Raw genomic sequence first — 14,134 nt, 5'->3', positions numbered from 1 at the left:
CAGTTCTTTCTTCCTTTCTTTCTTTTGTTTAATACTTAAGGTAAAACCATTCTAGCCTATAAACATTTTTGTGTGCTTAAACACTTTTTGTAAGAATACTAGTAAATCATACCTATAAGACAAGGACTCAATCCTGATATAAGGTGTAACTGAGCTCTTGGTCAGCTGTTGTTTGACTTCTTGACTTTAGATTTAGTATCAAAAAATTCAGAGGGAGAAACTTCCTCACCTTCTCTATTTTCCTTTCTTTTCTTCTTCTTCATCTTCTGTTTGCAAAGGTTCCAAAACAGATTTAATAATCATCCAAGTGGGCAAAATTTAATCAGGGTGTGGAACACCTTGTACATGTAATTTTTCTAACTCTTTTTGTACTCTTTCCCAGTCTTCTAATTCTAAACTTCTTACTGCTGGGAACCATGAGCAATATTTTTCTATAATCCATAAAAGTTCTAAAATATGAGATTCACTGGCCTTGGCTCCTCCTGCCTTGAGGAGATGTTTGAGGAGACAGACACATGGGTGATACTTTGTTTAACTGTCTCCATTTCCCATTGTAACCCTGCTAGAATACCCAACAGTGACCTTACTCACTGAGGCCTTGGAAAGCCTTCTAAACCACTCGGGGCTCTGTGCTGTGACAACACTTTTAATTTAGCTAGAAGTTCTTCTTCCCCTCAAGTCCCTGTTTGGGTGCCAGTTGCTGAAACCAGCTCAGCAATAGGTCTGCACAAAGGGAAGGTGTCACAGAACTGAAGAAATAAAAGGACAGAAAGAAAGACACAAGAGGGGTAACAAAGATGGGACCAGGGGACTCACAGCTTTTGGAACTGAAAGCCTCAACCCTAGTTTCCACATTGTATTTATTTGGAAACTAATGAGCAGCTGTTTGCTATCAGAACTGCAACATTTACAATAACAGGAAGCAACTTGCAACATCTACAATAAGGTAACATTTACAATAACAGGAAGTAACTTACAACATCTTCTACACTAACAGGAAGCAACAAATATGTAAGCCAGTTTCCCACAACACTGTGTCAGCTCTCCATGTGTGCAGTGTCATTCCTGGGCAGGCTGCACTTTTTTTGCACTGGGCAGTCCTCCTTACAGGGTACACTCCTTGCACTTGGGGCTCCCCTATGTGGGGTAAACCCCTGCATGGCACAGCACTCCTTTTGTGCATCAGTACTGCATATGGGCCAGCTCATCACACAGGTCAGGAGGCCCTGGGTTTGAAACTTGGACCTCCCATGTGGTAGACAGATGCGCTATCCACGGTTTTTGTGATCTATGTATCTTTTTTAAAAAGACAATTAAAAAATAAAATAAAGCGAAAAAATGAGAAAAGGGGTGGGGGGGATTCTACCAAACATTCCAAGAAGACTTAACTCCAATTCTACTCAAACTCTTCCAAAAAACTTGAAGAGCAGGAAATACTCCCTAACGCATTCTATGAGGTCAACAGCACCCTCATACCAAAGAAAGATGCCACAAGAAAATAAAACTGGGAAGCAGATGTGGCTCAAGTGATAGGACCTCCACCTACCATATGGGAGGACCTGGGTTTGATCCCTGGGGCCTCCTGGTGAAAAAGAAGAGAAAGCATGCCTTCATGGTGAGCCAGTGCCCACATGGCAAGCTGAGTGCCCATGTGGTGAGCCAAGTGCCTATGTGGTGAGCTGAGTGCCCACACAGTGAGCTGAGTGCCTCCATGGGTGCCTGCACTGCAAGCCAAGTGCCCATCTGAGTGCCCACATGGTGAACTGAGTGCCCATGAGACAAGCTGATTGCCCGCATGGTGAGCTGGGTGCCTGCATGAGTGCCCATGTGGTGAGCCAAGTGCCTGCATGGTGAGCAGAGTGCTCATGTGAGTGCCTGCATGGCAGGCTGGTGCCCACACAGTGAGCCAGTGCCCATGTGGTGAGCCAAGTACCCATGCAGCAAGCTGAGTGCCTGCACAGTGAGCCAGTGCCCACACAAGTGAGTCACGCAGCAAGATGATGGTGCAACAAAAGAGAGATGAAAGGGAGAGTCTAGTTGAAGTGCAGCAGAGACCAGGAACTGAGGTGTCACATTTGACAGGGAAACTCTGCACATCAGAGGTCCCCAGGATCAAATACCAGTGAATCCTAGAGGAGAAAAGATGAGAAAAGAAGACAGAGAAATAGATGCAAAAGATCACACAAGAATGGAAACAGACAGCAAAAACAGCAGGGTGGGGGCAGGAGAGGAGTAGGGGAAGAAAAACAAAGAAAAGAAAACTATATATCAATATCTCTCAGGAAAATAGAAGCAAAAATTCTCAACAAAATACTAGCAAACCAAATCCAACAACATATTACAAAATTGTACACCATTATCAAATGGGATTTATCCCTGGTATGCAAGGTTGGTTCAACATAAGAAAATCAATTACTATAATACACCACAATAACAGAAAGAAGGAAAAAAACACATGATCATTTCAATTGATGCAGAAAAGGCATTTGTTAACATGCAGAATCCTTTCTTGATAAAAACACATAGCATTAGGAATAGAAGGAAACTTCCTCAACATGATAATGGATGTATATTAAAAGTCCCCAGCTAACATCCTACTTAATGGTCAGAGTGAAAACTTCCCATCTAAGAGAAGGAACAAGACAAGAATGCCCACTGTCACCACTGTTATTCAACATTTCACTGGAAAATTCTTGCCAGAGCAATTAGGCAAGAAAAAGAAAGAAAGAAATGTCCAAATTGGAAATGAAGAAGTAAAACTTTCCCTATTTGCAGATATGATCCTATATACAAAAAATCCTGAAAAATCCACAACAAAGCTCCTAGAGCTAATAAATGAATTCAGCATAGTGGTGGAGTACAAGATCAGCACTCTAAAAACCAGTATAGTGTTTCTCTACACAAGCAATGAACAATCAGGACACGAAATCAAGAAAAACATTCTATTCACAATAGCAACAAACTGAATTAAATATCTAGAAATAAATTTAAGAAAGTAGGTAAAGTACTTGTGCATAGAAAACATTAATAAAGAAATTAAAGAAGGCCTAAATAAATTGAAGGATATTCCATGATCATAGATTGGAAGACCAAATATTGTTAAGATGTCAAAGCTACCCAAAGCAACTTATAGAGTCAATGTAAATCCAATAAAACTTCCAACAACATGCTCTGCAGAAATGGAGCCAATCATCAAATTTGTAAAGTTAAGGGGCCCTGAACAGCTAAAACCATCTTGAAAAAGATGCATTAATTTGGAGGAATCACACTTCCTGATCTTAAAACTTGTTAAAAAGCCACAGTAACCAAAAAGGATGATATGGGCATAAAGACAGACATACAGATCAATGGAATATAATTGAGAGCTCAGATTTATGGCCAACTGATTTTTTTCAGCTCTTTATTTTAAAAAAAAATATTTTTATTAGAGAAGTTGTGATCTTACACAACAGTTATGCATAATGTGCAGAATTCCCACACATCACCCCTCCACCAATACCTTGCACTGTTGAGGAACATTTGATACAGATAATAAAAGAACATCATCAAAATATTACTATTAGCTGTAGCAGCTTTGATGTATATTTTTCAGGACTTTCTAGATATAGGATCATATCATCTGTGAATAGCAAAAGTTTTATTTCTTCCCCTCCAATTTGGGTGCCTTTTATTTATTTATTTTTTGCCTGATTGCTCTAGCTAGAACATGTAGCAATATATTGAAGATCAGTGGTGACAGTGGACATCCTTGTCTTGTTCCTGATTCCAGTGTGAATGCTTTCAGTCTTTCACCATTGAGAACATGTTAGCTGTGGGTTTTTCATACATGCCCTTTACTATGTTGAGAAAGTTTCCTTCAATTACTATCTTTTGTAGGATTTTTTTTGCAGGTACCAAGGGCCAGAGATTGAAACCAGAACATCATACGTGGGAAGTCAGTGCTCAAGCACTGAGCCACATCAGCTTCCCTGAGTTGGTTTTTTCATTTGTTTTGTCTGTTGTTCATTTTTATTTTTTTCAAGAGGCACTGAGAACTGAACCTGGGATCTCCATGTGGTGGGAGCTCAACCACTTGAGCCACATCTGCTCCCTGTAGTAATATTTATCAAGAAAGGATGCTGTGTTTTGTCAAATGCTTTTTCTGAATCAATCAAGATATTCGTGTGATTTTTATTCTTCAATTTATTAATGTGAAGTATTACAGTGATTGATCTTTTTGTGCTGAACCACCCTTACATGCTTGCAATAAAACCCACCTGGTCAAGATGAATAATTATTTTAATGTGTTGTTGGATTTAATTATCAATATCAATTATCAATTTAGGTTACTATTTATTAATGGCTTCCAGGCATTAGTCATTTAAAAACTTCAGTTTAGACAATGCTTGCAAACTTCCTATAACCAACCATAACCACATAGACTAGTCACTTTACCTTACAATAAGCTTATTAAATTATAGTTAGCAACCTTTCCCTTATCCATTTAAGTTTTGTCTTACATTCTTCATTCTATTCTGTGAAAAACAGTCATTTCACTTTAGGACAGATCTATATTTCATTAAACATGAACTTACAGTTTTCATCAGCTTAAAGATTTAATATATATAATGCTAATTTATCTTATTATTAGGTAGGGATATTACACTCAAGCTAAATAAAACTGAAACCATTATAGTTTATGCAATGTTCTTTTTCCTTCCTTCAAAGGAAGCTAAAACCTCTTTTCCTTAGTAAAATTCTGAAATTGTGAATAACTTTAAAATCATACTGACTTCTAGACTCTAGAATATATTATTATTGTTTAATTTGTTTTAATCATAATTTAGAAAAGTTCCATTGCCTTTCAAGGACCTTTTCTTTACTTACTGAAATTTGACAATTGAATCATTAATTAAGGCTGTTAAAAGGTTTAAATTGGGGAATTACAGGACAAGCTGTGAGTCTTAATTACCTGGTTTATGAAATAGAGTTTTAATCTGTCACACCTAACCCTTCCCTCAAAGCCCTTGCAAAGAGAAGGCCCTGAGGGCTGTATAGGTCAAAACCCTTAGGAAAAACTTTTTCCCTTTCACAATCGCTTCTACATTCAGATTTCTATATGATCTTTCCATCTGGCTTAGCCAAATTTGAGCTCCAGGAATATTTGTTCACACATATAAGCACATATTTAACTTCTAAAAATTTGAATAGAGCTCTTATAGGAATTTTCATTTGTAAATTTGATATTACCATCCCAATGTATGAAAGTATATGCCAAACAAATAGGCAGACACAAACAGAGTAAGACACAAAAACACAACTCACTGATGATACTTACCATCTTCATTCTCTCACAAAATAAGTTTAACTATAAAATATCATTTAAAAGATCTCTTTGAAGGCTATTTCTAATTATTCTAGTCTGTGATGTGACCATGCAGTTCTGTGCAAGAATTTTGTTCTTTAGTTATTGATTTATAACCAAATTGTTCCCAATGCTTTAAAATGCAATCTACAACCGTTTCCTTTATGTCAGAGCTCTGCTTATTTCCCACTTCAACTTTGTCAGAATTTGGATGAGCAACACTATTTTTAGTATATACTCACTGAGGTCACTGAAGTCTCAAGAAAAACTGGTTTCTTCTCATGACCTGCTGCTTTTAGAATTCTTGACACTCAAGGTGGGAGGTCCCCCATTCCCCAATCTTTGGAGATAACAAGATTTGGGAAGCCACTGGACTGAAAGAGTAGACATCCAACCCCAAGAGGATTCTATGAGGCAGCAATCTCAAGTTCATGGGGTCCTTCTGGTCACTTACCCAGAGTAGGTAAATTGGAGTCTTCAACTGGATAATCATGAGAGAAAGCAGAGGTTTTAACAGCAGTGGAATTATAGGAGACTGGATGTCTCAAATTCCTCTTTCCCAAAGCCTTGGGGAGCAGAAGTTTCCATGGCTACAAACATGGGAAAATAGAATAGTTACCATTAGGAAGTTAAGGCCAGCTCTGAAATAATCATAAAAAAAGGGAAACTCAGGTTAGAATTACCATCACAATAGCAAGCACAGGTTAGGCTTGACTTGAAGCAACCATAAACAAAGGCAAGTTAGTCTAAGATTACCATCACAATAGTAGGTATAGGCTAAATCCACCCAGTTATCAAAATTTCAGCTTTTGCTGTTTTGTAACAAACGCATATATATATATATCATGATTGTGTCTTAACTTTTAGTTACAGTTTCTAGTAAGTTTTCACTTTAAAATAAATTGGACATAATGATTCTAAGTTGGTGGCAGAATAAAGAGCTCAAAGAATCAGCTTGTCCCTACAAGGGGAGTTGGTAATCACCCAGAGCTATCTAAAGCACTTGTTTGGAGGCACTGGGAGACCTGAAGTGCATCCTGCAACATCCTTGAAAGTATGGAAGGAGGAGACCGTCCATCTGCAGAGATTTGTGAGTAGAGCACTCCGAGCCATGGAGGCCAGTGTCCGTGATGCAAGCTGCATGGGAGCTATTCCGTCGCTGGAGCTGAAAGCTCCATTTCATAAAAATAGGGGAGGAAGAGACAGTTGGGCACCAACTTCAGCTACTGATTAGTAAATTCAGCTGGCTAAAGTAGAATCCTAAGGACAGCTGAAGTTTAAACCTGTCCAAGTCAGAAAGAGGCTGATAACTCTGTACTCAGCATGAGAGGAAGCAGAGATGACTGAAAATCACAGCACTGGTAGGGACCTGCTTTTTACACCCAGATCAGATTGCAACTCTATCCTAAACCACAGCCCCACCTCCAGCAGGGAGGAAACTGGGGGGATATGCACCAGCCCCTCCAGAAAACTAAAGGCCATGACATGGAGGCTAGTGCCCATCCTACTCTGGTGGCATGAGCCACCTCAGGACCTATTCCATGGGTGGAGTCGGAAGCACCATTTCCCATAAACAGGGAAGAGAAAATTGGCCACTGACTTCAGCTACTGATTAATAAATTCAGCTGGCTAAAGTATAATCCTAAGAACAGCTAAAGATTGAACCCCTCCAAGTTGGAAAGAGGCCAGCAGTTACCATTTTAATTCTGACCCCTGCATGAAGGGATACAGGCTGACTGAAAATCACAGAGAAGTTGGGTAGTGGCTTCTAATCTCCAAGCTCACATTGCAGTCCTACCCTAGGCTTCAGCTCCAACTCTCATAGGGAGGAAGCTGGTCGAACCTGCACCAGCCTCTCTGGTTAACTGCAGGCACTTTCTGCCAGCATAGACTGAAGAGCCAGACACCTAGGGCTCCACCCACGCACTCCAATAGGCTAGGAGAGGAACTGCATTTCCAGGCCTCTCTGGGCAACTGCAGGTGGCTTTCAGTCCACAAGAATTTATTGTTAATCACCTGCAATTCCATCTCTACCCCTTTATCCACAAAGAGTAGGAGGGGGCTGGTGTTTCTTCAGCCTCTCTGGACAACTGCATGTACTTTCAGTTATTACACCTATACCTCCATCCCCTCCCCCCCCAATAGGATAAGAGGGAAGGTGTGTTTCCTCAGCCTCTCCAAGCAACTGCAGTCACTTTCAGGCCACGCAAACTTTTTTGTGGAGCACCTTTGATTCCATCTCCACCTCTGCTCCCCCCATAAGATAGGCCTCTCAGGGAAACTGCAGATGCTTTTGGTCTGCACAAAATCGACTGTTGGACACCTGTGGCCCAACCCCCACCCCCAATAGTTCAAGAAGGAACAGTGCTTCCCCAGCCTCTCTAGATAACTGCAGGTGCTCTTGGCCCACAGTGACTGAATAGTTGGACACCTGTAGTTGCATCCCTGCCTCCAAACAGGACAGAAGGGGAACTGGGTTTTCGCAGTCTCTCTGGGCAATGGCAGCCACTTTTGGCCTGCACACTGGACTGTTGGATGCCTGTGGATCCATCCCCACCCCCTAATAAGATAGGAGGTGTCTGGTGCTTCCTTAACCTCTCCAGGCAACTGCAGGTACTCTCAGCTTACAGGGTCTGATATTGGGTGCCTGTGGATCAACCCCAACCACCCAGTAGAATAGGAGGGGACTGGTGTTTCCTCAGCCTCTCTGGGCAATGCAGGCACTTTGGGCCTACATGGACTGAATTGATAAATGTCAGTTGTTACATTCCAACCTCCTAAAGAGCAGAGGGACAATATTCCCTGAGCCTCTCAGGACAGCTGCAGGTGCTTTGGGCCCACATAAATTAGATTGTTGGGCATGCCAGAGGGTCCATCCCCTCCCCCAGCAGGGATTGGGTGGTGCTACATCAGTCTGCCTGGGCAACTGTGGTCATTTTGGAACTGTACAGCATAGATTGCTGCCCACACCTGCAGCTCCATCTCCACTGCTGGCAGAGGAGGAAGGGGTGTAAAGCATCATCAATCTCTCCAGGCAACTACAGACAGTCTTGGCCTGCACAACTTGGATTATTACACATGGCTGCATTTCTGTCCCTACCCCTAACAGAGGAGAAAGTTGGAGAAGCTTCCTTAGCTCCTGGGGCAACACAGACAGCTTAAGCCTCAACAGCTCACAGCTCAACAGCTCAACAGCTCCAACAACATCCTTGGCTCCTACTATACAACTAGCAAGGGAAAAAGTTAAGAAAGCCCTAAACTATATAGAGAAACTGCATCCAGAATAAATTCATCTAGTAAGAGAGATGCCAAGATACCAACAAAAAAATTACAATCCATACCAAGACACAGGAAGATATGGCCCAGTTAAAGAAACAAAATAAGCCTCCAGATGGCATAAAGGAGTTGAGACAACAGACGTTCCAACAAATCTCCTTAATAAACTCAATGAAATGGCTAAAGAGATTGCAGAAATATTGAGAAGAGACTGGGTGAGCATAAAGAAGAGTTTGAAAACATACATAGAAAAATAGCAGATATCATGGGAATGAAAGACACAATAAAGGAAAATAAAAAGACTCTGAAATGACCAGACATGGTTCAAGTGGTTGAGCACCTGATTTGCACATGAGAAGTCCAAGGTTCATTTCCTGGTGCCTCCTAAAAACAAATAACCAAAAAACAAGAAAAACAAATGAAAAATCAACTCGGGGAACCGATGTGGCTCAGTGGTTGAGCACTGGCTTCCCACATAGAAGGTCCCAGGTTAAATCTGTGACCTTAGTACCTCAAAAAAAAAAATACACTGGAAACATATAACAGCAGATTCGAGGAGAAAGAAGAAAGGACTGGTGAGCTTGAAGACATGGACTCTGAAAGTAAACTCACAAAAGAACAGATGAAGAAAAGAATAGAAAAAATTAACAGGATCTCAGGGAACTAAATGACAGCAAGTGGCATACAAACATAAGTGTCATGGATGTCACAGAAGGAGAAGAGAAGGGAAAGGGGGCAAAGGAATATTTGAAGAAATAATAGTAGAAAATTTCCCAGCCCTATTGAAAGGCATAAATATCCATGTCAAAGAAGCAAAAAGTACGCCCATCCAAATAAATCCAAATAAAAGAACTCTGAGAAAAATATCAAAGCAGTTTGATATTATTGATGAATTCCAAAAAGAAATATTGGATAATGTTTGTAAACTGATCTTTCTCTCAGGGAATATTAGATTATATTGGATTCAGAGGTTTACTTGATTAAGTAACCAGGTAAACCTCTTCTTTGTGGGTGGGGACTCCCAGATAAATACATGGCAAAGGACAGAATTGGAGGGGATGTTTGTCCTGTGATCAGATTTTTTTTATTGTCTTTTTTTTTAAGATACATAGAACACAAAAACTGTTACATTAAAAAATATAAGAGGTTCCAATACACCCCACAACTCCCCTCCAACATCAACAACCTCTTTCATCATTGTGGCATATTCATTGCATTTGGTGAATACATTTTGGAGCACTGCTACACTGTATGGATTATAGTTTACATTGTAGTTTACACTCTCCCCCATTTCATTCAGTGGATTATGGCAGGATATATAATGTCCAGCATCTGTCCTTCCAATATCATTTAGGACAACTCCAAGTTCCAAAAATGCCCCTACATCACTTCTCTTCTTCCCTCTCCCTGCCCTCAGCAACTACTGTGGCCACCGTCTCCACATCAGTAATACAATTTCTTCCACTGATAGAGTCACAATAGTTCTATAGTAAAATACATTAAGTCCACTTTAATCCATATTTTATTTCCCCATCCTGTGGACCCTGGGATGGTGATGCCCACTCCACCCTATATTAAGAGGGAACTTAGATCCCACATGGCTGATGGATGTGATTCTCCTGCTTGCAGTTGCAGGCACTCTCGATTCCCTAGTGTGGTGGTTCACCATCTTCATGCCCCTGTTAGCTGACCTAAGTTCGTTGAACACCGGAAAGTAGGTGTTGCAACTCTGCTGAGACTCAAGACCCAGCTGGCACATGGCCAGTCCAGAGATTCAAGTCTCTTGAGTATACACCAACCCTAGTGCCAACCACAGGTTGAGTAAAAGTGACAGAAGGGGCATATGTATAAAGGTCACTTGTGAATCCAACTCCATCATACCCAAGAGCACAAATTCCAAAGTAGGGCTTACTGACAAGGCACTGAACTCCAGAGCCATCTGTCATGACCATAGAACCTGTGTGTCTCCGTAGCTCTCAGGAACACCAGTACCCTGGGGTTGTATCTACTTTGGCTGTCTCTGGGATCCTGCTGAGAAGTATATAAACATGATGCCTCTGATTACCTCCTGACTCATTTTGAAGTCCCTTAGCCATATAAACTCATTTGCCTTTACCATTTCCCCCTTTTATTCAAGATCCTTTTATAGTTGCATCACCAGCTGGTGATTGGTAGTAATCCCTCAGTGCCAGGGAGGTTCATTCTTGGGAGTCATGTTCCATGCTGGGGTGAAGGTAATGCCTTTACATGCTGAGTTTGGCTCAGAGAGTGGCCACATTTGAGCAACATGGAGGATCTCTCAGGAGGTAAGAGTTGAAGGGTTTTTCATGTGGGAAATTTGATGTTGGAGTTTGATGCTGAAGCCTTAAGCTAGAACCCTGGGAAGAGAGAAACCCTAAGCCTGGAAAGAAACAAGCCCTGGGAAGAGAGAAACCCAGGAACCCTGAAACCTGGCAGCTGTTGGTAGTCATCTAGCTCCAACATGTGAAAATAGACTTTGATGAGGGAAGTAACTTATACTTTATGGCCTGGTATCTGTAAGCTCCTACCCAAATAAATACCCTTTGTAAAAAACCAACCAATTTCTGGTATATTGCATCAGCACCCCTTTGGCTGACTAACACGCATACTAATAAGAATTTCAATTGCCAAAGAGAAAGAGAATGAGAATTCTAAGAACTGAAAAGAAAAAGTAATGCATAATATATAAAGAATACTCAATAATATTAAGTGTGATTTCTCATCAGAAACTGTGGAAGAAAGAAAGCAGTGATATAGTATATATAAGATACCATGAGAGAAAAACTGCCAGCTGAGAATATTATGCCTGGCAAAATTGCCTTTCATAAGTGAGGGTGAGTTTAGAATATTCACAGATAAACAGAAAATGAGAGAAGCATAACAAAGAAACCAGGTTTGCAGCAAATACTAAAGAGATTGCTTCAGTCTAAAAAGAAAAGACAGAATATAGAGGCTTGGAAAAGAATCTACAAATCAAGATCATATCAGTAAAAGTAACTAAAAGTGCAAAAAGAGTGGTGGAAATAAAATATGACTGATAAAACCCAAAGGATAAAATGGGTGGAATAAGAACTACCTTTCCACTAATAACACTGAATGTTAATGGATTAAACTCCCCAATCAAAAGACACAGACTGGCAGGGTGGATAAGAAAATATGAGCCATCTATATGCTGTCTGCAAGAGACCCACCTTGACACTAGGATACTAATAGTTTGAAAGTGAAAGGTTAGGAAAAAAATATTCCAAACATGCCTTGATCACAAATAAAGAAGAAGCTGGAAAAGCTATGCTTACATTGGATGAAATGGACTATAAAGCAAAACTGTTATTAGAGACACAGAAGGACATTATATATTAATAAAAGGGGCAGTTCATCAGGAAGAAATAACAATCATGAATATATACGTACCTAACCAGAATGCCCCAAGATACATGAGACAAACCCTGAGAAAATGAAAGGAGAAATCAGAGAACTATACAACACTGTTCAAGGAAATCAAAGAAGACCTAAATAAATGGAAGAATATTCCCTGTTTATGGATAGGAAGACTAAATATTTTAAGATGTCTATCCTACCAAAACTGATCTACACATTCAATACAATCCCAATAAAAATCCACACAGCATTCTTTAAGGAACTAGAAAAACTAACTATGAAATTTATTTGGAAAGGAAAGAGGCCCTGAATAACCAAAGACATATTGAAAAAGAAAAATGAAATTGGAGGAATCACACTACCTGAATTCAAAACATACTACAAAGCTACAGTAGTGAAAACAGCATGGTATTGGCACAAGGAGAGACACATAGACCAATGGAACCTAATTGAGAGTTCTGATATAGATCCTCATATATATAGCCATATAATATTCGATAAAGACACCAAACCCTCTCAAAAAGGAAAGAATGGCCTATTCAACAAATGGTGCCTGGAGAACTGGATATCCATATGTAAAAGAATGAAAGAGGATTACCATCTCACACCTTATACAAAAATCAACTCAAGATGGATAAAGACCTAAATATAAGAGCCAAGACCATAAAAACTTTGGAAAGCAGTGTAGGGAAGCATATACAAGACCTTGTAATAGAAAATGACTTCATGAACTTCACACCAAAAGCACAAGCAGCAAAAGAACAAATAGATAAATGGGACCTCCTCAAAATTAAAGCATTCTGCACTTCAAAGGAGTTTGTCAAGAAAGTGAAAAGAGAGCCTACACAATGGGAGAAAATATTTGATAACCATATATCAGATAAGAGATTTATAACTTGCATATATAAAGAACTCCTATATCTTGAAAATAAAAAGATAAACAACCCATTTAAAAAATGGGATTAAGATTTAAACAGACACTTCTCCAAAGAAGAAATACAAATGGCTAAAAAGCACATGAGAAAATGCTCCAAATCTCTAGCTATCAGGGAAATGCAAATCAAAACTACAATGAGATATCATCTTACTCCCATAAGATTTGCAGCTATGAAAAAAACAGAAGACTACAAATGCTGGAGAGGATGTGGAGGAATGGGAACACTCATCCACTGCTGGTGGGAATGCAGAAGGATCCAACCACTCTGGAGGACAGTTTGGCAGTTTCCCAAAAAACTAACCATAGATTTGCCATATGACCCAGCAATTGTACAGCTGGGTATATACCCAGCAGAACTGAAAACAAGGACACAAACCGATATATGCACACCAATGTTCATAACAGCATTGTTCACTATCGCCAAAAGCTGGAATCAACCCAAATGCCCAACAACAGATGAATGGATAAATAAAATGTGTTATATACATACAATGGAATACTACTCGGCTTTAAGAACAAATACACTACAAACACTTGAATTAAGATGGCTGAATCTTGAGAACCTTATGTTGAGTGAAGCAACTCAGGCATTGAAGGACAAATACTACATGACCTCAATGATATAAAATAAGTAAACCAAGCTGCCTCAGAGAGCTAGAGACTGGATGACAGGCTTACAGGAATTTGGGGTGTAGAGGAAGGATGTAAGCTGGCACCTACATGGATGAAATCTATGATAAGCTGGAAGTAAGTATTTGTACAATGAAGGGATAAAATAGGGGCATAGGGTTACCTTTGGGTGGGGCTTTGCAGGCTTGAGGGGGGCTAGGGATGGGAGGATGGGTAATTGCAGCAGCTTGCTCGGTCGGTAGAGGTGGGGTCTGGCTGCGGACGAGGGGTCGGTCCAGCTCTGGACGAGGGGTCGGTCCCGCTTGGGATGAGGGGTCGGTCCCACTTGGGACGAGGGGTCGGTCCGGCAGCAGACGAGGGATCGGTCTCACAAGGGGTTGCGCGGTTCGGCTGACGGGGTCGCCCGGCTAAGCCGGCGACGAAGGGGTCGCCCGGAGAAGCAGGCGATGAACTGGGGACAAGGGAGGCCAGGCCCTTGTCGGGGGCTCTCAGGACTGGAGGGCGCACGGCAGAAGAACTACCGCGGAGACAAGGTAAACATGCAAGTC

The sequence above is a fragment of the Dasypus novemcinctus genome, chromosome X (assembly GCF_030445035.2).
Source record: "Dasypus novemcinctus isolate mDasNov1 chromosome X, mDasNov1.1.hap2, whole genome shotgun sequence".
NCBI classification, from domain to species: domain Eukaryota; kingdom Metazoa; phylum Chordata; class Mammalia; order Cingulata; family Dasypodidae; genus Dasypus; species Dasypus novemcinctus.
This window is presented reverse-complemented; position numbering follows the sequence as displayed.